The 26,939-nt window shown below is 42.0% G+C and overlaps 1 protein-coding gene and 1 non-coding gene across 6 annotated transcripts in view; one reads left to right on the forward strand and one right to left on the reverse strand.

Annotated features, from left to right (window-relative positions):
* Window positions 1-26,939, reverse strand: part of R3HDM2 (R3H domain containing 2) — a 183,579-nt gene that overhangs the window by 132,940 nt on the left and 23,700 nt on the right. The window lies entirely within an intron of this gene.
* On the forward strand, window positions 10,120-10,181 carry LOC126023778 (U7 small nuclear RNA). Its single transcript, XR_007500841.1, has one exon. It is a non-coding gene; the product is annotated as a U7 small nuclear RNA (small nuclear RNA).

Genomic DNA, 26,939 nt, shown 5'->3' on the forward strand with positions numbered 1-26,939 from the left:
AGAACCACCCTATTAAGAGCAGGGTTTTTATATAGCAAAGTAATTAAGACCTTTGAAAAAAAAGTAATTAAGATCTCACATATCAGTTGAGGGAGTGAGGGTGGGTGGGCAACAAAACAAATGGAAAAGAACAGAGATACTAGAAACAAATAAATTTTAAAACTTGCTTATACTGGAGAAGATGTGATTAGTATTTGATAACAAGCAGTTTGGATCTATCTGTACAGAAAAGCAAAGTTCTATTCATAACACACACAAATTCACTTTAGGTGTACAAAACATTTTCATATATAAAAAACAAATCCTTAAAACTTTGAGAAAGTTGGCCAGAAATGTGACTCTGGCCAATTTGCCTTGTAAGCATGAAACCTTGGATTCAGTACTTGGCTGACAAAAGCAACCACCCAAAAAAACACCTTTGAGAAACAATTTTAAAAGAATCTTCAAATGACCTCAATAAAAGGAAGATTTCTTAAATAAGAAGCAGAGGTACAAATCAGGGAAGAAAACATACTGTTTGATGATTTTAAAATTTTAATTATTGCCGACTAGGGTTTGATCCCCAGCATCACACATGATACCCTATGTCCACCAGAAATGATATCTGAGCACAAGAGCCAGATGTAACTACTGAGCACCAACAGGTGTGGCCCCAAAAACAAAAACAAGGGGCCAGTGCAATAGTGCAGTGGAAGGGCAGGGCGTTTGCCTTGCACACAGCTGACCCAGGACGGACCTGGGTTTGATCTCCAGCATCCTATATGGTTCCCTAAGCCAGGAGTAACCTCTGAGCACCACCAAGTGTGGCCCAAACACTCCTCCCCCCAAAAACAAATAAGTAAAATAAAAATGTAAGAACGAGGGGCCAGAGCAATTACACAGTGGTTAGTAGGTGTTTGTCTTGCACATGGGCCAACCAGGGTTTGAGCCCTGACATCCCATATGATCACCTGAGCCTGCCAGGAATGATTTCTGAGCACATAGCTAGGAGTAACTCCTGAGCACCAACAGGTGTGGCCCCAAAACAAACTAACAACAAACTTTTAAGTACAATCTTCACAAGTGACCCCAGAAAGACACCAGCAACTGAGATATTCTAGGTAAGTCTAGCTACCACTGGGCATAGATCTCTGGAGCCTTCGTGGATGAGAATAGACTAACTCCCCACCTTGTAAAAAGCCCAGTGTCCCACACACCCACATACAGCTCCTGCTGCTCTATATAAACTGTACAATACCACCAAACTTCATAGAGCTGAATGCCAGTAGAAGCATCATAAATGTAGAGGATTGGAGCAATAGTACAATGGTTAGGGCATTTGTCAATGCATGCAGGCAACCCCGGTTTAATACCCGTTGTCCCATGTGTTCCCCAAAGTTCCAACAGGAATGATCCCATCCCTGAGTATAGAACCAGGACTAACCCCTGAGCATCACTGGCTGTGGCCCAAAAATAAATAGCAACAACAAAAATCCGTTTACAGTTTTATTGGTAAGATGTTGGTTAGAGGACAAGGGAGATAGCCCAAAGGACTAATGCATATATTGCATGTGGGTCTCAAGACTTGAGGAGTTAGCATCTCCCTGACACCATCACTAAAGGAAAAAATTACACACACAAAAAGCCAAAAGCCCGAGCACAACTAATGAGGAAAGGAAGGAGGTGATATAAGGTGAAGTGAGGAAAGAGAAAGGAATGGGAAGGAAAGGGGAGATGCTAGCCATAGAAACTAACCAAATCTTTTCATTTCTTTCAAGAATTTTTCCCATGTATGTAAGACATATGTGTTAATAAAGATGTTTTTACTTTTGAAAATACATCTTTGCATGACGGGTTGGAGCGATAGCAAAGTGGGTGGGGCATTTGCCTTTCTCGTGGCTTACCTGGGTTCAATCCCTGGCATCCCATATGGTCCCCCCCCAAGCCTACCAGGAGTAATTGATTTCTGAGCCCAGAGCCAGGAAGTAACCCTTCAGTGTCACTGGGTGTGGCCCACAAACAAACAAACATACAAATCTGTCTTTGCTTACAGAGACTCAGCTAAGAATCCAGAAAAGAAGAAAAATAGAGAAAAAAAAAAAGAAAAATAGAGGTGGGCAGAAGGGAAACTGAGAATATTGGACATTGGTGGCAGAACATGTGCACTGATGAAGGGATGGGTGTTAAACATTTTATGACTGAAACTCAATCATGAATAATTTTGTGACTATGTCTCACGATAATTCAATTAAATTTTTTTTTTTTTTTTAGTTTTTTAGTTGGCAGTGCTCAGGGGTTTACTCCTGGCTCTTCGCTCAGAAATCACCCCTGGCAGAAATCACGGAGGACACTATGGGATGCCGGGATTCGAACCACCATCAGTCCTTCTGCCTGAAAGGCAGATGTCTTACCTCCAGACTATCTCTCCAGCCCCTAAATAATTTTTTTAAGTTATCTGGGGCAGGAACGACAGTACAGCAGGTAGAGCATTTCACCTGTACAAGGCCAACCTGGGTTTGATCCCCAGTATCCCATATGGTTCCCCCAGCCCTCCAGGAGAGATTCTTGAGTACAGAGCCAGGAGTAACCTCCAAGAGTAACGCAAACACCTTACCCATTGTGCTATTGCCCCAGTTTCCATGGTTGCTGTGACCAATAAAACAAAAACAAACAAACAAAAAAAGGTAAGAAAGTTATGCTTGGGGTAAGAAGCAGCAGGGCAGTTTGCCTTGCACGAGTTCAACCCCGGACAGGCCCGGGTTCAATTCCCAGCATCCCAGATGATCTCCCATGCCTGCCAGGAGTGATTTCCGAGCACAGAGGAAGGAGTAACCCCTGAGCACCACCAAAATAAAAAAAGGAAAGTTATCCTTGGGGGCTGGAAAGATGGCACAGCAGTAGGGCATTTGCCTTGAACGTGGCCAACCAAACCTGCATTCAATCCCCAGCATCCCCTATGGTCCCCTGAGCCTACCAGGAGTGATTTCTGAGTGCAGAGCTAGGAGTAACCCGAGTGCTGCTAGGTGTGCCCCCCCCACAAAAAAGTTATCTTTTTCTCACTTAAATATTTTGGCAAATGCCAAGTTAATTGGCTGACCATATATGTGTGAATTTTTTCTTGTACTTTTATTCTCTGTCACTGATCTTTATTTTCATACATATTAATTACACCCACGACAGTACAGCAGAGAGCCCGTACAGCAGGTACAAAACATTTATATTGTTTTGAAACTAGATATGTTAAGTCTACTGACTGATCTTTGTTTCCAAGTTTGTCTATCCTGAACAGGGTTTTTTAAACTATTCCTATTGTAACCTGAAAAAACCTTATCTGATCCTAGGAACAGGCATATAAAAGGCATATACAGATCAAATATTTACTAATAATAAATCACAATAAAGAAATTTATTTTAAAACTAATTTCTAAGCAGTTATGATACCATGTAAGGTCACATAGTTTAAGAAGCTAGGATCTAGAACAATGGTTTCCAAACTTATTTGGCCTACTGATTTCTTTCCAGAAATGAAACAACTTAGTGCCTCCCTGAAAACATGCCCTCTTTTTATCCTTCAGCATGTGTTTGAGCCATCCTGGCAGTGCTCGGACTTACTTCTGGCTCTGCACTAAGTGATCAATCACTCCTGGCAGGCTTGTGGGACCATATGAGACGCTGGGATGGATCTTTAACTATACTATCCTTCTGGCCCCAAAACACACCTCCTTTAAGCAAACAAAACAAACCATCACGTCACCATAGGCTACTACCATGGAGGGAGGTTAGAAGGAAACCCTTATCACTTTGGGAAAAAATGATCTAGATCCTTTGTGTTTCCATATAAATTTTAGAGTCAGTGTATGAACTGATTAGAATTACCATTAATTTAAAGACTGATCCGGGAAGAATTGAAATCTTTGTACTATTGAATCTTCTGATTCCCAAGTAGTATCTTTAACTTTTTTCAACGTACATCTATTGTGTCATATAAAATTTAGGCCTATAAATATCTCCTAACATATTTTGTTTTTGAGCCACACTCAGCGGTGCTGAGAATCACTCCTGGTGGAGACCCAGGGGACCATATGGGGCTCTAGGAATCAAATCCTGGTGGGTACATGCAAGGAAAGTGCCTTCCCCATTTTGTACTATCACTTCAGCCCTCATAGATCTATATTTTCATTCTATTTATAAACGGTCTGTTTCATTGATTTCCATTTTAGGTTGAACTTCATGTTGTATATAAACATACTATTTCAAAATATCGACTTTCAGGAAGTCAGAGTAACAGTTTAGCAGGTAGGGCACTTGCCTTACATGTGACCAACTTGGGTTCAATAACCAGCATTCCATACGGTTCCCTGAATTCTGCCAGGAGTGATCCCTGAATTGAGTCAGAAATATGTCCTGAGAACCACTGAAGTGGTCCCCAAAATCCAAAATCAGGAAATGTAAGTGTATATACAAAACACACACACACACACCCCAACAGGGCAATAGGGACAATATCTAAACAATAAGCAGCTACCCCCTTTTCAGTCTAAGTATATGAAAAAAATACTACAAAATGTGTTTTCCTACTAATTTTTGTTGTGATGACCATGGGCCCACACATACTTGGCAGCCAAATATTTACCTTCAATATTTACCAGAGGTTGCACAATTTTCTAAGTTGTCCTGTCCCAGCACACTAGTATTTGCTGGATGGAGCACACTTGCTTGTGATGCCTGCACACTTTGGTTGCAATACATATAAAAGTGGCATATCTTATTTAGTTGTGTTTATATAAATTTGGTTATGCTACAAACAAGATCATGCTTTGCTGTGATGATAAATCGCATGCTGCAAGGATAATACTCAGCACACAGAGTAGGTCAATGCTGGGAATGAACTTAGAGCCTCATGTCCACAGTCAGCTATTCTTTCACTAAATCTTTTATCTCCAGGCCCAATACAGATTTTGCTTTGTTCTATTTTGGGTGGCACACCCGAGTCTGTGTTCAGTAGCCACACTTGGTTCTGTGCTCAGAGGCCAACGGGACTTGTGAACCATACTTCACTGCTCAGGAATCAAATCAGGATAACAGCCACAACCACATGCTAGGCAAGAGCCTTAACTTTTGTACTATTTTTCAGATTCCCTCCAAATAAAGAATTTTATTTGATATAAAGGATTTTTTTAAAAGTAAAGATATTAAGTAATAATGTGATCATGTAACAAAGAGAAAACAAAATCAGTGATAACAGGAGAAAAATATTTTCATGTAAGGTAAGATGAAGGAAGAAACAGACTGAAGAGAAAAAGAGAAGCAACAGTTTTGATATATCAGAAAACAGAAGATGGAAGGAATATTATTCAAAATAACTATCTCAGAGCCAAAGCAATAGCACAACTATAGGGCTTTTGCCTCACATGAGGCCAACCCAAGACAGACCCAGATTTAATCCCAGCATCCCATATGGTCCCCCGAGCCAGCCAGAAGTGATTTCTGAGCTCAGAGTCAGGAGTAACTCCTAAGTGGCACCCATCAGATATGGCCCAAAAACAAAACAAAACAACACAAAAGAAAAACCAATCTCACTCTTCAAATCTAGTCTATAAAAAATTAGAAAAAAATTTAACGAGAAAAAAATTTTTTATGGGGCCGGGTAGGTGGCGCTGGAGGTAAGGTGTCTGCCTTGCAAGCGCTAGCCAAGGAAGGACCTCGGTTCGATCCCCCGGCGTCCCATATGGTCCACCCAAGCCAGGGGCGATTTCTGAGCACATAGCCAGGAGTAACCCCTGAGCGTCAAACGGGTGTGGCCCAAAAACCAAAAAAAAAAAAAAAAAAAGAAAAATTTTTTTTAAAAAAAGCGCTCAGGGATTACTCCTGGCTCTGCATTCAGGGGACTGAATCCAGGTCCATCCCGGGTTGGCTGTGCTATTGCTCCGGTACCAAGAAAAAAATTTCAGGCCACACCCAGTGATGCTAAGGGGTTACTCCTGGCTATGTGCTCAGAAATCATTCCTGGCTTGGGGGACATATGGGAACGTCGAGGGATTGAACCTTGCGTGGTTCGTCCTAGGTCAGCCGAGTGCAAGGCAAATGCCCTACCGCTGTGCCACCGCTCTGGCCCCAAGAAAAAACTTTTAATGAGAAAAATTAGGCTGAGAGAAATAATGCTCCCAAACAAAACAAGTGAATAAATACTCTGTAGGTATTCACTTCACAGACTACAAGACTAGAGAATCTCAGCGTGAAGGGTCAAATTCTCTAGATTGGTTGAGGTTTGATTCCCACTGAGCTCCCAGACAGGAAAGGCAGTTCCCAATCCCCTATCCAAGGACAGGGCCAACAGTTCCAGTTGCAAAGATCCACAGGAAATACTTCCCACAGTAAAGAGGTACAAGAATGGGTTCAGGAAATCCAGTGCTCAAGCAAGGAATTCAAATTCTACTCCTAAGGAGGGCAGCTCAAGGAAGAAGACTGAAGAATGAGCCCCGCCTTCCTCACACCCTTGCTTTTATTGACAAGAACCAGGTCCCACCCTGGGGTGGGAGAAGAATACCAAGTAGGGAATATTGCAACATACTATCACCAGATCACACCCTAGGGTGGAGTACAATAACTGATTAGAGTAGGATCATAACCCAACATAAAGCACCAAAGTAATCAGACACACACAATTAAGATATTTTCATTTATTTCATATTTTTATAGAAATTCCTATCTCTCCTAAATAATATAAATGATTAGAAAAAATGTCATCATGAAAAAAATGTCATTGTAATAACATAATCTCTACCTCTGAGCAGATACACTTAGATACATGGCATAGCTTCTCTCTTTCCAACTGCTGCCAAAACAAAAATAGCAATAATCTGAAAGTCTGAATGATTTTACAGTGTACCACAGACTGTGGCCTGTTCTTCTGCTGCCTTGCAGTCCTCCTAGAATGAGCCGGTAAGATTTAACATGAACCAAATCTGTCAACCACACTGAACACAGGCACGTGGGTTCTAATGAGCAGTGGTGAAAAACACACTGCTTCATTCAGCTCCAAACAATGATAAATAATTCAAGTAAAGAACTGCCGCAATGTAGAGCATAGCAGCAGGATTTAAAAATAGACCACAGGCTACAGAACCTAGGTGAGGGAATCAGGAGTCAAAAGGGGGGGAAGAGAGAATCTATGACAAATGCCCAAGCCCTTTGCAATATAAGGCACTTTTAAAACTGTCACTCAAAATTAGATACCCTAATTCCAATCTGCTTTAAAAAGACAGAACAGTTTTTTAAAGCAATTTGGTAACTAGAGCTAATGAGCAACAACAACAAGAACTAATAAACAATGATCATAGTTGTTATAGAAAAAAAGCAAATCCAAGACATCTGAAAGTATATTTTTAAGAAGAAATCAGAAGGGGGTGGGCTGGAGTGATAGCACAGCGGTAAGTGTTTGTCTTGCATGCAACCTGGGACAGATCTGGGTTCTATTCTGTATGGACCCCGGAGTCTGCAGGAGTGATTTCTGAGTGCAGAGACAGAAATAACCCCTTGAAGCTGCCAGGTGTGGCCCAAGAAAACAAAAATGAAATTTGAAAGGGGTCATAATTCTTTAGGTCTAATAAATTATTTATACTTTTGTTTTGTTTTGTTTTTTGGGTCACACCCGGCAGTTTTCAGGGGTCACTCCTGGCTCGATGCTCAGGAATCGCCCTTGGCAGGCATGGGGGACCATATGGAATGCAGGGATTCGAACCAATGTCCCTCTGGACACAAAGGCAAACGCCTTACCTCCATGCTATCTCTCCAGCCCCTATTTATACTTTTACTGATTAATTATATTTCCTGCATTAAGATTACAATACAGTTGTGAAGTTTTTGTTTTTGTTTTGATGGTCACTTCCAACTTCATTCTGGGATCACTCCTGGCAGGGATGTTAGGAGACCATATGGGGTTCTGGGGAAGGAACCTGGGTTGGCTGCATGGAAGGGAAGCAACTTACCTGCTGTACCATGGATCATGTTTCCTACAAGCAAACACAGGCTGCACTCAGTCCAGCTGAGCTATATTTCTGGCCTTAATCATTTAAATTAGGCTTCAAGTCTAACAACTTACTTGACGGGTTTTGGGGTTTTTTTTTTTTTTTTTTCTTTTCTTTTTTGAGCACACCCAGCAGTGATCAGGGGTTACTCCTGGCTCTACACTCAGAAATCGCTCCTGGAAGGCTCGGAAGACCATATGGGATGTCAGGATTCGAACCACCGTCTTGCATGAAAGGCCTTACCTCCATGCTGTTTAGGGGAAGATTCCAAAGCAATATTCAAAAGGCCTCAAGGGAAACCTCTGTGATTCTCAGCCAACCAGGTCTAAGGCCCAATGTAAGGGCAGAGGTTGTCACGCTAATCGAGATAACCTCAGTGGTTGCAGTACTCAGACCATGTGATGCTCAAGGGCTGCAAGGTCACATTTGGTGGGGGTTAGATGCCTCCAAGTTTGTGCCAGGCAGGAGATACACTGGGGACCATGTAATACCAGGACTCAAACCCAAGTTAGGTGTAGCATGTTTCCATCTCCCAGCTCCTATTTTATGTTTTTGAGCCATACCAAGTGGTATTTAGGAGCTGTTCTTCCAATGGCAGGGACTGAATCCAGGCTTCCTATTTGAAAATCATGTGCTCCAGCCTTTTTTTTTTTTTTTAAACTTTATTTATTGATTGATTGGGGTGGGGGTTACATAGGCAGTGCTCAGGAGTTACTCCTGGCTCTGTGCTCAGAAGTCACTCCTGGAAGGCTCGGGGAACTATATGGGATACTGGAACTGAAACCGGGATCTGTCCTATGTTGGCTGCATACAAGGTAAACGCCTTACCGCTGTGCTGTCGCTCCTGCCCCCTTATTTATTGATTGATTGGTTTGGGGGCCACACCCAGCAGCACTCAGGGATCACTCCTGGCTCTGCACTCAGAAATCACACCTAGCAGGCTGGGGGAATTGAACAGGGTAACTCCAGGTTGGCTGCATGCAAGGCAAATGCCCCACCACTGTGCTATCTCCAACCCTTTGCTCCAGCCTTTTGACCCATCTCCCTGGCCCCTAGTTTTATAATTACATGAGGATATTCAAAGTTCCAGAGTTGATGAGGATCATACAAAACTCATCCAACAGAAGTATGGAATCTGATTAGTGTAGATGGACAGTCAATCTTAACACTCCTGTCCTAAGGCAAGGATATATGGCTCATTATTAGAGCTGGAGGTTCAGAAGCAAAGCTAGAAGCCCTGGGGATTCCATCTCCAGCACTATAGAAGAGGGTGGGAGGTGGAGGTGAAAGGATGATGTCCTGAAGACGATAAAATGTCTAGATACCAAGATGATTTCTCACACTAAGATGTAAAAAAATTTTTTTTCTTTTTTTGGTTTTTGGGCCATATCCGGCAGCACTCAGGGGTTACACCTGGCTATCAGCTGAGAAATAGCTCCTGGCAGGCACGGGGGACCATATGGGACACCGGGATTTGAACCCACCAACTTAGGTCCTGGATCGGCTGCTTGCAAGGCAAACATAGTTGTGCTATCTCTCCGGTCCCTAAATTTTTTATTTTTTATAAAATGTAAGAGGAAATGAAGGTTAACTAACAGACTGTGATATGTCAAGTCATTATGCAGTATACCTGAAACTGTTACAGAACTAAAGATCAACCATTTCTCAATAAAACTAAGGGGAATGAAGGTTCTATAAAGAGAAGAGATTTTTTCTTTCTGTTATATCCCTTGTTTTCAGTCAGTTCTTGGTACCACCTAAAGTATTTGTTTATACCATTTACTACCCAAAGCATGTATACAGGGGTTATCTGACACCCCGATATCAATATAAGAGCAAGTCTGGAACCATAAGGAGAAATATTTATATATGGCTATATCATTCATTGTTTCCTTTAATTTTAAAGAACAATTTATTTAAAAATAAAATTAGTGGGGGGGGGTTGGGAGTACAGTGAGTAGGGGACTGGTCTTGAATGCTGCCAATTCAATATTCAATCCTCAGCATCCCATATGGTCCCTGTGCACCACCTGAAGTTATTCCTGCATGCAGAGGCAGAAGAAATCCCTGAGCATTGTCAGGTGTGGCCCCCAAATGCAAGAAATGTATTAATTAGTGTTACAGCTCTTTTAGAATTTGTCCAGCAGGCCTCCTGGTCTCCATCGGAAGGCCCCCCCCAAAAAAAAAAAGAAATGTAGTAATTAAAATTAACAAGTATATCTTCCATATAATGATGTTTATATTCTTTTAAACTCTGCTTTCTCTGTTTGCATATGAATACAAATACTCAGAAATATCATATATAACACCTGAGACAATAATTCAATTAACTAAATTGCATTAAAGTTCTTATTTAAGATCCAAATATACTCTTTCCCTAAACAAAGAGTACATTATGACAAAGATACCTTTCTTCACTTCATACTTGTTCTTACTAACTTCCCTACTTGTAAATAGTTTATCAGATGGTAAAAACTCAAAGAAGATCTATAAGATATAATCCAACACTTCACACTCTGAAATACATCTTGGTTTTCAAATTTCCTTTATCAAGATATTAGCGATAATACACTGCGTAAAGCGCTTACCTTGCATGTGTTTGATCCCCATCATCCCATATGGTCTCCTGAGTACCACCAGGAGTAATTCCTGAGTGAAGAGCCAAGAGAAACCCCTGAGCTTCACAGGGTGTGGCTCACAGCAATAAAAAACAAATTTCCTCAGCAATCCATTTATCTAATGATTATCTATTTCCAAACAAAAATTTAGAATACTCTGAAAGAAGTAAATAATTTGGAATAAAATCTACTCTGAAACATTAAACCAGTTCAGTAGTACATCCTGTACAATTCATAATTTAAAGTATGTTGTTGGTCCCCATGCCTGCCAGGAGCGATTTATGAGTACAGAGCTAGGAGTAACCCCTGAGCGCAGCTGGGTGTGACCCCCCAATCCCCCCCAAAAAAGATAAAGTATGTTGATACGGGAAACATGGTACAGTTGTATTTTTCTGTGACATAAATCTCAAAACTAACATGGGAGCTTATCAAAGGCATATTCTATTTATTTCTTACATTTGGGGGATTAGAGGCAGATCCAGTTGTACTCAGAGTTTACTCCTGCTCTATGCCCAAGGATCATTCCTGATGGGATTATGGAAATCATCTCCAGTCCCTCAAAGGTATATTTTGTTCTTTTTTGTTTGTTTGATTGATTGTTTGGGGCTACATCCAGCAGAGCTTAGAGATTACTCCTGGCTCTGTGCTCAGAACTCACTCCTGGCAGGCTCAGGGACCATATGGGATGCCAGGAATGGAACCCAGGTCTGCCCTGAGTAGACCGAGTACAAGGCAAACAACTTAACAGCTGTGCTATGTCTCCAGCCCCTCTAAGGCATATTTATATAAGGTTGCATCCATACTGATCTCTATCTGATGGTAATCAATCATCTTTTTTTTTTAAAAACTACTCTTTGGGGGGGCACACCTGGCGACGCTCAGGGGTTACTCCTGCTATGTGCTCAGAAATAGCTCCTGGCTTGAGAGACCATATGGGACACCAGGGATCGAACCGAGATCCATCCAGGGTCAGGCGTGTGCAAGGCAAATGCCCTACCGCTCCGGCCTCAAAAAAGATCTACTCTTGATCTCAAGATACTATTAACAAAACTCAAGTATGCTATTCCTGGGAAATGGAAGAATACATTCCCAACAGCCCTAAATTCCCTGATGAGACCAGAGGAATTAATATAAATTTATCCTGAACAAAATTCAAAGCTTTTTTTAAAACACACACACACACACACACACACACACACACACACACGCCAACAAGCTCTAACACATCCTATTCTAGACCAAAAATGCCAAGCTATAAATGTCTAAAAATGGCTCAAGGTGTGTAATTACTGAAGCTGATTAGCATTCTCAAAATTAAACATTCACTACAATGCTCAAGGGATAGGGTGCAGAAAAGAGGTTATAAGCAGATGAATCCCACCAAAAGATAAAGTTTATGATGCATATTTCTAGTAAATTTCTTTAAAAAGAGAATTTTGGAATTAACCAATGTAACTTGCTGTGAGAAGAAAAATTATTATAAACCTCATAAACAGAAATTAAAATGTTAAAACTTTGTTGCTGTTCTTCACTGGGGAAGTGAGAATTAACTGGCAGGAAATTCAGAACTGTTAATGATTTTGTAATAAATATGAAAGATCCTTTCATACCAAAAAGATGTTGAAGAGGTGTGCTGTGTCTATATGTCTGAACCACAGAACCAACAAAACTGAAAATATGAGATCCAAACTCTAACAACCAAACTTAAAAATGTATCTGTCAAGAAAGCAGGCTGGGGGCAGGAAGAAGATAAATGGGGAACATTGGCAGAGAGAAATGACACTGGTAATGATTGATAGGTGCTGGAACAGTGCATACAAGAAACTCAACTATTAAAAACTCTGTACAGCTGGGGCCAGAGCGATGGCGCGGTGGTTGGGCATTTGCCTTGCACGCAGCTGATCCAGGACAGATCTAGGCTCGATCCCCCAGTGCCCCATATGGCCCCCACAAGCCAGGAGCAATTTCTGAGCACATAGCCAGGAGTAACCCCTGAGTGTCACCGTGTGTGGCCCAAAATAAAAAAAACTTCTGTAAAGTATGGTACCTTCATAACAATAATAAAAGATGAAACACACATACACACATGTTTTGGGCCAAGGGTGTGGCTCTGTGGTGAAGTGCTTCCCTAGAACCTCAGAAACAAAAATGAGCACATTTTTAAAAAATTAACAATAAAGGGTTAGAGATAGCAAAGTGAAGGGGCATTTGCCTTGCATGCAGTCAACCCGGGAGGGACCTGTTCGATTCCCGACATCCCATATGGTCCCTCAGCCTGCCAGGGGCAATTTCTGACTGCAGAGCCTGGGGTAACCCCTGAGCACCACTGAGTGTAGCCCAAAAACCAATTAAATAATTAATCAATATATAAAGTTTTAAAAAATTAACACTAAATCATCTTTTCTGTAACATCACTACACCAGAGGTATAACACAGAATCCTAACTTATCTTTAACTTAATAACTTAACTATCCCGTTTTTAGGGGCATGGGGGAAGTGAGGTTGGGGGATGACATCAACGATGCTCAGAGGTTACTTCTGGCTCTGCACTCAGGAAACATTCTTGGCAGACTCAGGGGGCCATACAGGATGCCAGGACTCAAACCTGGATCGGCTGCATCTGAACCGACAAGTGTTCTGCTTGCAATACACTGTTCCAGACTTGTACTGTAGTAAAAAGAACCTGGGGTTGTAAAGTAAATAGAACTTGAGTTTAAATTCTAACTGTAATCTTCAAGATCAAAATCATTTTTATAATACTGAGACCTTGTTTGTCTTGCTCTCATGCTCTTGCAGGCATACAATAGTCTTTTTCAGAAGCTAAATGGCATGCATTACCACAACTAATTGAAAGAAAAGGCAGACATGAAAATCTACCTATGTTCTATTAAACCCGACATGAAGTTAGATTTGCAAAATTGAAAGCATTTCTCATTACTTTGTTGATATAGGGCAGGGTATCATTTAGCATATAGCACATAGCTTCTATGCAAGAGGCCCTGGAGTCACGCAGTATAAAAAGAAAGAAAAAAACTTTTGTTGCTGCTTTTGACTTCTTTTTCCCTTAAGATTTGTTTTTGTACCACAATAAAAATTAAAAATAAAAAAGATGTGCTTTTGTGATGGAGAGATAATACAGAGTTAAAGCATTTGCATTGCATGCAATTGGCCCCGGTGTAATCCCTGGCAATACATATATATGGTCCCCCAAGCACCTTCAGTGACTCCTCACCATCGAATCAATAGTGGCCCTGAGCAGTACCAGGTGTTCCAGCCCCCCAAAAAAAGTTGCTTTGAGGTTAAAAGATAATGTATTCTCATTCTTAAATGTGTTTTTTGTCATTTTTGTTTTAATTTCTAATACACTGATGGATATAATTCATTTTTTTAAGTTCTTAAGTTAGAGCCAGAGCAATAATAGCACAGCAACAGGGTACTTGCCTCGCATGCAACCAACCCGAGTTCAATACCAAGTACTCCAAATGGTCCCCCAAGCCACATCAGGAATGATTCCTGATAACAGAGTCCTCAGCATTGTCAGTGTAACCCAAAACTTATTGAGGCCTCAACAATTTTTAATGAGGACCCCCAAAGAGTGCTTGTTAACCTGGGGACCACTCCCAAGAAACTCAGCTCTGAATGTGAACCTAATAGCCAGTACTCAGGCCAGTCGTGTTCTACTGCTAGGACCCAGCAGGGCAGAGGTCACCAGCAGAGTTAATGGGGTCTATGCAGTGCTGAGGATCAAACTCAGAACCATGTGCATGCAAAATCTATATACTCTAGGGGCTGGAGAGATAGCACAGCAGTAGGGTATTTGCCTTGTGTGAAGCCAATCTAGAACAAATGGTGGTTTGAATCCCGGCATGAGCAATTTCTCAGAGAAGAGTCAGGAGTTATCCCTGAGCGTCACAGGGTATGACCCAACACACACACACACACACACACACACACACACACACACACACACACACACACACAAAAGGAAAACAAAAACCAAAAATATCTATACACTCTAATCCTTTTATCGCCTTAGTTTCACTCAATAATTTTTTTTTGGTGGGGAGCCATACCCGGTGACGCTCAGGGATTACTCCTGGCTATGTGCTCAGAAATTGCTCCTGGCTTGGGGCACCATATGGGACACTGGGAGATCAAATCGAGGTTTGTCCTAGGCTAGCGCTGGCAAGGCAGACGGCTTACCGCTCCTCGCCAATGCTCCGGCCCCAACTCAATAATTTTTAAGAGTGTAAAGAGACCCATTATATCTAGTTGTATTTTCAATATATTGTATTTCCATTGAGATAGAAATACTGAAAAAGAAAAGTCTTGCAAAAATTAAATAAAAATGATAAAGCCTCATGGGGCTGGAGAGATAGCATGGAGGTAAGGCATTTGCCTTGCATGCAGAAGTATGGTGGTTTGAATCCCGGCATCCCATATGGTCCCCCAAGCCTGCCGGGAGCGATTTCTGAGCATAGAGCCAGAAGAAACCCCTGAACGCTGCCGGGTGTGACTCCCCCCCCAAAAAAAAATGATAAAGCCTCAGATGGGAGTTCACATCAGACCTGACAAAGTTTCTACAATGGCAGACAGCAGAGATTCTGTAGGCAAGGTGAGGATAAAAAAGTGGGTCTCTATTACCAACTTGGGCTACCAGGTAAGGAACATGAAGATCAAATCCATGGAGAAGATGTATCAATTTTTTTTGTTCATCAAAGAATATGAGTTCATTCACTTTTCCCACCATCTGTTTCCCAGGAGATGTCCCTCAAAGGCTAGGTTTTGAGGCGCTTAAGAGACAGTATAGCGAGTAGGACTTTTGCCTTGTACGTAGCTGACCTCGGTTCAATCCCTGGCATCCTATATGGTCCCATAGAACTCACCAAAAATAATTCCTAAATGCAGAACCCAGGAACATTGTCAGTGTGTCCCCCCGCCAAAAGTCTAGGTTTTGAAAATCATGTGGTCAAGATAAAAGTAGTCTTCTGCTAGTCAGGAGATAGGGTCCAAGGCATCTGTCTTTGTCAGGAATTACAAAGGACATTTTGATTTGGGGGTTAAATATTCCACAGAAACAGGTAGGCACTTGCCAACACTGGCTAAGTTCTCCTTACTGAAGAAATAAGACTGGAAATCTCTGTACAATCCCTTACAAAGTGGCCTGTTTCTCCGGTAGAATGAACTGATAAGTCTTCCTCTGATTTTCTGTATCCAAGAAGCTGCTGTTGATTATGGGTATGGACAGCTGCTACCCCTTGCTTGGGGTTGTACCATCATTGGGGGCAACCTTCTGAAGGCTACCTTCAATACACTTTTCAAGTCCTACAAGTGTATATCTATCACTTCTGACCTCTGGAGATCACTTTACCAAGACACCCTATCAAGAATTCACTGAATGTCTTGTGAAGATTCACAACAGTGTCTCTATGCAAACCAGGCTCCATTTATGGTCACCATATACTTCTAAACAAAAACCAAATTTTATAAAAAAAAACAAAAAACAAAAAAAAAAAAAAACAAATTTGAGTGGCCAAAGAAATAGTACAGTAAGTAGATAGGGCATTTGCCTTGCATGTGGCCAACCTGAATTTGGTCTCTGGCATCCCATATGGTCCCCCGAGCAACACCAGGAATAATTCCTGAGTTCAGAGTCAGGAGTAACCTTGAGTATTGCCAGGTGTAGCTCCAAAGCAAACAAAAGGCACTGAATTAAAACTATTAAGTCATTAAAATAGTAATAAATATAATTTTAAATTACAAGAACACATGACTAGCACTGAAAATAGTGGGAAAGGAGCCAGAACAATAGTCCTATACATGACCAACTTGGATTCAATTTCTAGCATTCCATATGGTCCCCTGAACTCACCAGGAATGACTCCTGAGTGCAGAGCCAGGAATAAGCCTTGAGCATCACAAGGTGTGGCCCATAAATGAGAGAGAGAGAGAAAGAGAGAAAAAGAGAAAGAGAGAGAAAGTGAAAGAGAGAGAGATATGATACAGAGGTTAATGTGCTTGTCTTGTACATGGCTGATCCTAGTTATAACCCCCAGCACCATATATGGTCTAGGCCCACCAGTTGGATCACTCTTGAACACAGAGCTATGAACAGCTCCTGAGCACTGCTGTGTGTGGCCCCCAAACTAAAATTTACTTAAAGACAGAAAAGGTTGGGGCCAGAGAGATAGCATGGAGGTAGGGCATTTGCCTTGCATGCAGAAGGACGACGGTGGTTCAAATCTCGGCATCCCATATGGTCCCCAGAGCCAGGAGTGATTTCTGAGCACATAGCCAGGAAGTAACCCCTGAGCATCACCCGGTAGCCCCACCCCACCCAAAAAAAAGATAGAAAAGGCTGTGCAAGGCTTTGAAGAAAAGCAAAACATCAAACCACTATTAGTAATTAGTGGGGGGGGCAAAAAAAAAACCACCTAGTATTTATCTCAAAACCTAACTCTAGTTACATTTCAATTTTTTGTTATATAATTTTCTTCAAATTAGTTACTCATAAATAATGAAATGATTTCAGATTCATTTCCCTTGCCTTCTTTGTGTACCCTCTGGATGATATGCAAACAAGTAAAAATAAATCTAAATATTGAGATAGATGGAGGGAAAAGCTAGTTTTAAGAAGGGGATTAACTATAACAGTGATACAATGAATAGGCATTCATTTAAGCAATAAAACTCTCCTGAGTAATCACTCTGCAAGATGTTATAGGCATTGTCTAGGGCTAAACAAGTAGTCAAGAGGTCAGGTTCATGCTTTGCTTGCAGGTGGGCTAGGTTCCATTCCCAGCACCAAGTGCCACCAGGAGCAACCCCTGCGCACAAAGCCAGGAATAACAGTCCCAATAAAACAACAGAAACACTTGAAAGGGCTGGAACAATAGTACAGTAGGTATAGAGTTTTCCCTTGCATACAGTCAATACAGTATTCCAGATAGTCCCTGAGACTGACAGGAGTCATCCATGAGTGCAGAGCCTAGAGTTAGCCCCAAGTACTACCAGGGCTTATCAAACAAACAAACAAACAAACAAACAAAAAAACACTTTAGGGGCCGGAGAGATAGCACAGCGGCATTTGCCTTGCAAGCAGAAGACCCAGGACCTAAGGTGGTTGGTTCGAATCCCGGTGTCCCATATGGTTCCCCGTGCCTGCCAGGAAGTTATTTCTGAGCAGATAGCCAGGAGTAACCCCTGAGCACCACCGGGTGTGGCCCAAAATCAAAACAAACAAAAAAAACACTTTAATAAATCAAAATATGCCTCAGTTTATCTATCATAGGAACAACAGACTAGAAACATAATATAAACTTTCCTGATGAGTCTAGTAAAAGCAGAGACAGCACTACTCCAAAGGTGGTCCTAGCAGTTCTACCAGATTCCTCGGGTTCAAGGGGGCTGAATTACTGATATGAGTCCTTAATTCAACAAACAAATCCAAAGATATACTAAAGTTCTCTTTAAATTTTGTTTTGTTTTGTTTTGGGGTCACACCCAGCAGCTCTCAGGGGTTACTCCTAACTCTATGCTCAGAAATTGCTCCTGGCAGGCTCGGGGGATCATATGGGATGCTGGGGCTGGGATTCGAGCCACGGTCCTTCTGCATGCAAGTCAAACACCCTACCTATACGCTATCTCTCTTTAAATATTTGATAGCTATTGGTTCTGTGGTAACACTAAATAGCTTTCAATTTTTATATAATTAAATGCAACTTTGAAATTCAAAAATAAATCTTCCAGTGCTAGTACATATATATTAACTGTATCATCGGTAAACTCTGGTGTAAGTTGCAAAAAATATACAATAAAAGTCAAAGGGAAATTACCAAGCTAGATACACTTAGTCTGAAAACTTAAGTTATACAATGCACAATACCCTATTTCCATATTTCCAATTAGCACCAGCACCACTATCACCAACATCCCCTATTGAAAACAATGTTTTGGGGCCGGGCGGTGGCGCTGGAGGTAAGGTGCCTGCCTTGCCTGCGCTAGCCTAGGACGGACCGCGGTTCGATCCCCCGGTGTCCCATATGGTCCCCCAAGAAGCCAGGAGCAACTTCTGAGCGCATAGCCAGGAGTAACCCCTGAGCGTCCCAGGGTGTGGCCCAAAAACCAAAAAAAAAAAAAAAAAAAAAAAAAAGAAAACAATGTTTTAAACAGGCAGCTCTATCCTTTCTTTAAAGGAAACTTAGGTTCTATATTTCACACAAAATATAATTTTACAAATGTAGCCATTATTTCATGAAAAGGACTATAAAAAGAAAAAAACTAAATGAAAACATTCAGAATCCAGCATTACATCCAAAGAAAAACTTGAATAAGAAAGGATTTATTCTTTTTTTTTTTTTTTTTTTTTTTTTGGTTTTTGGTTTTTTGGTCACACCCGGCAGCGCCCAGGGTTACTCCAGGCTCTACGCTCAAGAAATCGCTCCTGGCAGGCTCAGGGCTATATGGGATGCCGGGATTCGAACCACAGACCTTCTGATTGCAAGGCAAATGCCTTACCTCCATGCTATCTCTCTGGCCTAAAAGGATATATTCTTTTTTTGGGGGGGGGGGTTCGGGCCGCACCCATTTGATGCTCAGGGGTTACTCCTGGCTAAGCGCTCAGAAATTGCCCCTGGCTTGGTGGGACCATATGGGACACCAGGGATCGAACTGCAGTCCGTCCTTGGCTAGTGCTTGCAAGGCAGACACCTTACCTCTAGCTCCACCTCACCAGCCCCAAGGATATATTCTTTTTTTTTTTTTTTTTTTTTTTGGTTTTTGGGCCACGCTCGTTTGACACTCAGGGGTTACTCCTGTCTATGCGCTCAGAAATCGCCCCTGGCTTGGGGGGACCATATGGGACACCGGGGGAATCTTACGTCCTACGCTAGCGCTTGCAAGGCTGACACCTTACTTCTAGCGCCACCTTCCCGGCCCCAAGGATATATTCTTTTTTGTTTTGTTTTGTTTTTTGTTTTTTTGGGCCACACCCAGCGGTGCTCAGGGGTTACTCCTGGCTATCTGCTCAGAAAGAAGGGATATATTCTTTTTTTTTTTTTTTTTTGGTTTTTGGGTCACACCCTGTGACGCTCAGGGGTTACTCCTGGCTATGCGCTCAGAAGTTGCTCCTGGCTTCTTGGGGGACCATATGGGACGCCAGGGGAATCGAACCATGGTCCATCCTAGGCTAACGCACGCAAGGCAGGCACCTTACCTCCAGCGCCACCGCTGGGCCCCTAAGAAGGGATATATTCTTAACACACACTATCACTAAAATCTTTCCACTCCATCATCTGGTGCTATGGTGGCTGACCTATTTCTTGGGCTAAGCCTCTATCTGACTGATATGCAAATTTCTAGAAGCAGCTGAGCTCACAGACACACCTAGAAGTATCTTTCTGTTTCCACTGCATTTAGCCTCTACTGCAAAAGTGTTCCCCCTATATACCACTATACAATTTTTTATGGGTCTAAGAAAAAGGGGAAGGATATAGCTCAAATGGAAGAGCACATGCTTAGAGTATGCAAGGTCCTGAGTTTAATCTCTGGCACCAACCACACAGTCCCCTAAAGAATAGTAGATGTGCCCCTGATGGCTCCCAAGCACTGCAGGGTTGGAGCACTGCATTACCAAGTCCAAGCATGGAATCTGCCAGGTCTACATCTCAGGACCAACATTAGTACAGTGGCTCCAAGTCCCTCAACCACTCAGCTGCCTTGACTATGGTCCTATGGGGGAAAAGACAAGAGGAAGGGAGGGATGAGAAGGGGAAAGGGAAGAGAAAGAAAGGGGAGGGGAGAGAAGGGGAGAAAAATTTGTAGGAAGGACAACAGTAAATAAGACTTTCTAAAGTCACTGAAAAGAATAGCAGATTTCTGACTAACTCAGAATAATAAGGATCACAATTACCCTACCAGCAGAAACAACTAAAAATCAGACAAAATGGGGCCGGAGAGATAGTATGGAGGTAGGACATTTGCCTTGCATGCAGAAGGATGGTGGTTTGAATCCCAGCATCCCATATGGTCCCCCGAACCTGCCAGGAGTGATTTCTGAAAGTAGAGCCAGGAGTAACCTCTGAGTACTGCCGGGTGTGACCCAAAGAACCAAAAAAAAAAAAAAAAAAAAACATACAAAATATGTAAAACCGTTAAGTCAATGAGCATCAGGCAATGAAGGATAGTGATTCTTGAGAGGTGAGATACATATATGATTTCCAAGTAATGTCAAAAGAAGGGAGGAGGCTAAAGTTTCACTGCTCTCTGACTCGAAAAGACAGGAGTGACAGTGTGGGGGAGGGGAGTGCACAGAATAGAGTAAGACAAGAAAAACTATTTACAAGGCACATATCGAATAAAAAAATTTAGAGCTAGAATATATAAAGATTTCTCAACATTCAACAGTAAAGAAAAAACCCTGTCAGAAAATAAAACCGTGCTTTTATTTTGTTTTGTTTTGGGGTCACACCCAGTGGTGCTCAGGACCTACTCCAGGCTCTGAGCTCAGGGATCACTTATGCCAGGGCAGTGGGGCCAAATGGTGTGCCAGGATCTAACCTTGATCAGCCTCGTGAAAGGCAAGCGCCTTACAGAACATTGGATCCTCAGTCTCAATAACTTGTTAGACCCCCCGATACCAGAAAGGGAAGAAAGAAAAAAAAAAAAGAAATGATATGTAAAGAATAAGAAGAGGTGAGAGATAGTGTAGAAGGTAAGGCCTAGCATGTGGCCCCAGCATTACAGTCCTGACTAAATCCCTGAAGAGTTCAATCTCAACACCACATATGGTCCCCAGAGCACCACTAGGGATCACTTCTGAGCACAGAACCAAGAATAGCCCCTGCACTGCTGGACATGGCTCAGACTTCCTCCCAAAATAAATAAAAGAAAAAAGAGAATGAGCAAAGGACATGAACAAACATGCTTAAAATAGTTGTGAAGAAAGTGCAAATTAAAACTATAATGCGATTTATTATATACCTCTCATAATAACTAAAATAAAAAGTATAGGCAATTAAAACCAGAAAAAGTATAGTGGTAGTTAAGGCTCTTGCAGCGTATGGGCAGACTATGTCCTGAGCATCACCAACTGCAGCCCAAAAACCCAAAAACAAAGGATAAACAGAAAACCACTAAGACCAAATGTAAGTGAGAATGCAGAAAACTGTCACAAAGGTAGTGGTTCTCTGGAACTCTGGTTTCTCTTTCTTTTCTTTTTCTTGGGGGGGGGTATTCCCACCCCTGACATGACAGTTTATTATAAAATAAAATGTAATTACTATGATCCAGCATTATTTTCTTGAGCATTTACTTATAAACTTACATTTATAAATACCTATATATGAATATTCATAGTAGATAATAAATCAAAATTAGAACCAATGCCTAAGTTCATCAACAGGTCAATTCTTTCATTTTGTTTTATTTTGGGGCCACACCTGGTTACTCCTGGCTCTACACTCAGAAATTACCCCAGTGGAATGGCAGATCATATGGGCTACCAGAAATCAAACCCAGGTCAACTACATGCAAGGCAAATGCCTTACTATTGCTCTGGCCCCTAACAGGTAAATTCTTAAACAAACAGTATATAAAATACTAAACAATAAAAAGATGAAAACTATAGATGTCACTTGGGTGGCTCTCAAGAGAATAATGTTAACTAGTGGAGAAAAGTGAACCACAAAAGTATACATACTGTATAATTCTATTTAAACATTTTAATTTGTTTTTGGACCATACCCAGCAGTGCTTAAGGCTTACTACAGGTCTTCACTCAATGATCACTCCTAGTGGGGTTTGGGAGACCATACTGGGGCTTGAACCCAGATTGGCCGCATGTAAGACCCTATCCACTGTAGTATCTGCCAATCCACCCCTAAATTTTGAAGTGATAGTCTTATAGAAATGGAAACAGATAATTGGTTGTCAAGGTTAAAGGTTTATGAATGGGGTAGAGGGAAGTAAATGTGGTTATACAAGGGTAAAGGAAATAATTTGAGGAAATGGAACTATTCTATATTTTGATAGTGGTTATGAATACAAAAAATCAAACATGATGAAATTCTATAGAACTCTACAGATACAAACACAAAGGAAAGCATGTCAAACTGATTAATCAAAATAAACTGTTCCTTGCAAGAGGTCAACCTGGATTCAATCACCAGCATCCCATATGCTGGAGTCCCTCAGTCATGAGGAGTAATTCCTGAGCACAGAGCCAGGAGTAATCCCAGGACACTTCCCAAAATAAAAATAAAATAAACTCTAGCTTGTACCATTCAATCAGTTTCCTAGTTTTGAGAAGAGACTACCATATACAGCTACCTTTGGGGGAGACTGGGTAAAAGGTATATGGAACATTGCTGTAATTTTTTGTTTGCAACTTCTAGTGAATTATTATTTAATTCCCAGTGAAAAGGTAAAAACAAACTCTAAGAGCCGGAGTGACAGCACACTTGCCTTGTACCTGGCTGACTCGGTTTCAATCCTGGGCAACCCATTATGGTCCCCTAAGACTGCCAGGAGTAATTTTTCAACACAGAGCCAGGAGTAACCCCTGAGCACCACCACCTGATGTGGCCAAACAAAACAAAACAAAAAAGATTCCCCTACGGGTTACAGAATTAGTAAAGAAAAATATTTTAAAACTCCTAACTATGGGGCCGGCGAGGTGGCGCTAGAGGTAAGGTGTATGCCTTACAAGCGCTAGCCAAGGAAAGGACCACGGTTCGATCCCCCGGCGTCCCATATGGTCCCCCCAAGCCAGGGGCAATTTCTGAGTGCGTAGCCAGGAGTAACCCCTGAGCATCTAACGGGTGTGGCCGGAAAAACCAAAAAAAAAAAAAAAAAAAAAAAAAAAAAACTCCTAACTATACGGGGCCGGGTAGGTGGCGCTGGAGGTAAGGTGTCTGCCTTGCAAGCGCTAGCCAAGGAAGGACCGCGGTTCGATCCCCCGGCGTCCCATATGGTCCCCCCATGCCAGGGGCGATTTCTGAGCACATAGCCAGGAGTAACCCCTGAGCGTCAAACGGGTGTGGCCCAAAAACCAAAAAAAAAAAAAAAAAAAAAAACTCCTAACTATATTTTGTATGTGCAAAATACTAAAGAAAAAGGTCAGGGTAGCCAGAGAAATAGCTTCAAAAATTAAAAAAGCAATCAGGGCCAGAGCGATAGCACAGTGGTAGGGTGTTTGCCTTGCATGCAGCTGATCCGGAATGGACCCAGGTTTGATTCCTAGTATCTGATATGGTCCCCCAAGCCTGCCAGGAGTGATTTTTGAGCACAGAGCCAGGAGTGCTGGTTGTGGCCTCAAAACCAAAATAAATAAATAAATAAATAAATAAATAAATAAATAAATAAATAAATAAATAAATAAGGTTATTCTAAATCAATATACAATGGAATCACATTAAAGATCTTGAAGAAAATAAAAAATATCTGAGGACTCTATATGCTCAGAAAATATTTTTAAAAACCAAGGTAAAATAAAGAGTTCCTCAGATATTAGAAAGCTGAAATAATTTATCAGGTCTGAGTAAATGTGATAATGCAAATATGGATCTACACAAAGAAAGAGCATTGAAATAACAATCTTTGGGGCCGGAGCACTAGCACAATGGTAGGGTGTTTGCCTTGCATGTGGCTGACCTAGGACAGACTGCAATTCGATCCCCCGGCTTCCCATATGGTCCCCCAAAGCCTGGAGCTATTTCTGAGGGCATAGCCAGAAGTAACCCGAGCATCACCAGGTGTGGCCCAACCTCCCCCCCAAAAAGGATAATAAACAAAAAAGTTACATGGTTTACAGTGCCAAACATGAGAAAAAAATAATTGAGCAAGAAGAAAAAAAAAATAACAATCTTTAAACTAATTCATTTAAGATTATCTATCCTCAGGGCTAGAGCAATAATAACAGCAGGCACTTGTCTTCTACACAGCTAACCCAAATTCAATACCGGGCACCCTATAAGATCACCTGAATACAACCAGAAGTGATCCCTGGGCATAGAGCCAGAAATAAGCCCTGAGCACCACCAGGTGAAACCTAAAAATAGTAACAAGAACAAAAAAAGATTGCCTGGGCTGGAAAGATAGCACAGCCATCCATAGCGCATTTGCCTTGCTTGTGGCTGACCCTTGACTGACCTGGTTTGATTCCTGGCATCCCATAAGGTCCCCAAGCCTGCCAGGAGTGATTTCTGAGCACAGAGCCAGGAGTAACCCCTGAGCACCACCAAGGGTGATGCCCCCCCAAAAAAAGATTACCGGGCCCGGAGAGATAGCACAGCGGCGTTTGCCTTGCAAGCAGCTGATCCAGGACCAAAGGTGGTTGGTTCGAAGCCCGGTGTCCCATATGGTCCCCCGTGCCTGCCAGGAGCTATTTCTGAGCAGACAGCCAGGAGTAACCCCTGAGCACTGCCGGTGTGACCCAAAAACAAAAAAGATTGCCCATCCTGAAGTTAACAATAGAGCTAGGGAGCTAATATAGAGCTTAAAGAGCATGCCTTGCATGTAGTCAACCCCCAGTTTAATCCCCATACCATATGATCCTCCAAGCATTGTGGCTATAGCCCTGGAGAAACCAGAGCACCAACAGTTGTGACCCTGGGATCAGCACTACCAAGGGGTCCTAGGTATTCCCCAGAACTACTGGACCTAAGCAGTACCATATCCTCAGGCCGATGCACTGAAATGCCAGCCAAGCTGGCGAAGAATTACGGGGAGGGAACCCAAGGCCCCGCAAGTTATCTGTCTAGGAGGCAACCAACAACCAAAAATAGTTAACAAAAAAAAAAAAAGTTAACAAAAATCTCAGAAAATTGTGGAATATCAATAAATTAACATTAGATATTCAAGAGATGAAAGAGAAAGAATATAAGTATATCAATAGTATGTATATTATCTAATAATGACCATATTTCTCTCATAATTGATTAAAATATCAAATTTGGGGGCCTGGAGAGATAGCACAGTGGCCCAAAAACCAAAAAAAAAAAATAAAAAAGAATATCAAATTTGTATATCTGAGAAGCTCATCAGAAATAAAAGAGGCCAATTTCAGTAGAAGATACATTCAAAATGCTAAAAGAAAAAAGACTGATGGGTGCTGAAAGGGAAGAGTCATATTCATGGTACCTCTCATTAACAGTGTAAACACAGTGTCAAAAAAAAGGGGAGAGGGCCCTGAGAGATAGCACAGCGGCGTTTGCCTTGCAAGCAGCCGATCCAGGACCAAAGGTGGTTGGTTCGAATCCTGGTGTCCCATATGGTCCCCCATGCCTGCCAGGAGCTATTTCTGAGCAGACAGCCAGGAGTAACCCCTGAGCACTGCAGAGTGTGGCCCAAAAACCAAAAACCAAAAAAAAAAAAAAAAAAAAGGCGGGGGGGGGGAGAGGGGCCGGAGAGATAGCATGGAGGTAAAGCATTTGCCTTGCATGCAGAAGGTCGGCGGTTCAAATCCCGGCATCCCATATGGTCCCCTGAGCCTGCCAGGAGCGATTTCTGAGCATAGAGCCAGGAGTAACCCCTGAGCGCTGCCAGGTGTGACCCAAAAACCAAAAAAAGAAAATGAATTTTATATCCAACAAAATGATCCTTTAAAAAAATTGGAGAGGGTCCTGAGATCTGCTTTAGACAATATATATTGTCATACAACTATGTGGATACAAGTACAAATACATGGTATCACCATATGTGCCAAACTGCAGTCTTTGACCTCTGACACCACAAGCAACTTCCTGTCACATTGTAGTCAGATATAGAAGTACCACAAAAAAGGTGTGGTGCCCAAGAAAGCATGGCAACTAATAGATATGGGATCTCCATATCTATTATAGCCAGCATTTGTGAACACCAGTGTTCACATCAAATGTTCACAAATGGAAAGCACCATACCAACAACATCATACCTCAACTAAAATATACTATGCCCAGCAACCACATGTACAAGCACAACTAGAGTTTAAATCTCCATGGGCATTATGGCCACATGTGCAAGTAACACAAGCTAGAGGTATGTGTGACCCCCGTCACAACATCTTCAACAATGATGAGAAAAGTATGGAGGACAGAATAACAAAAAAAAGGGGGGGGGTCAGGATATTCGCATATATAAATACATTTAAAACTAGCAGATCTATGGGGCCTGAGCCATAGCAAAGCGGTAGGGCATTTGTCTTGCACGCGACCAACACAGGACGGACCCCTGGTTCAATTCCCAGCATCCCATATGGTCCCCTGAGCCTGCCAGGAGCGATTTCTGAACGCAGACCCAGGAATAACCCCTGAGTACTGCCAGGTGTAACCCAAACCA

Source organism: Suncus etruscus, chromosome 11, assembly GCF_024139225.1.
Source record: "Suncus etruscus isolate mSunEtr1 chromosome 11, mSunEtr1.pri.cur, whole genome shotgun sequence".
Classification (NCBI taxonomy): Eukaryota; Metazoa; Chordata; class Mammalia; order Eulipotyphla; family Soricidae; genus Suncus; species Suncus etruscus.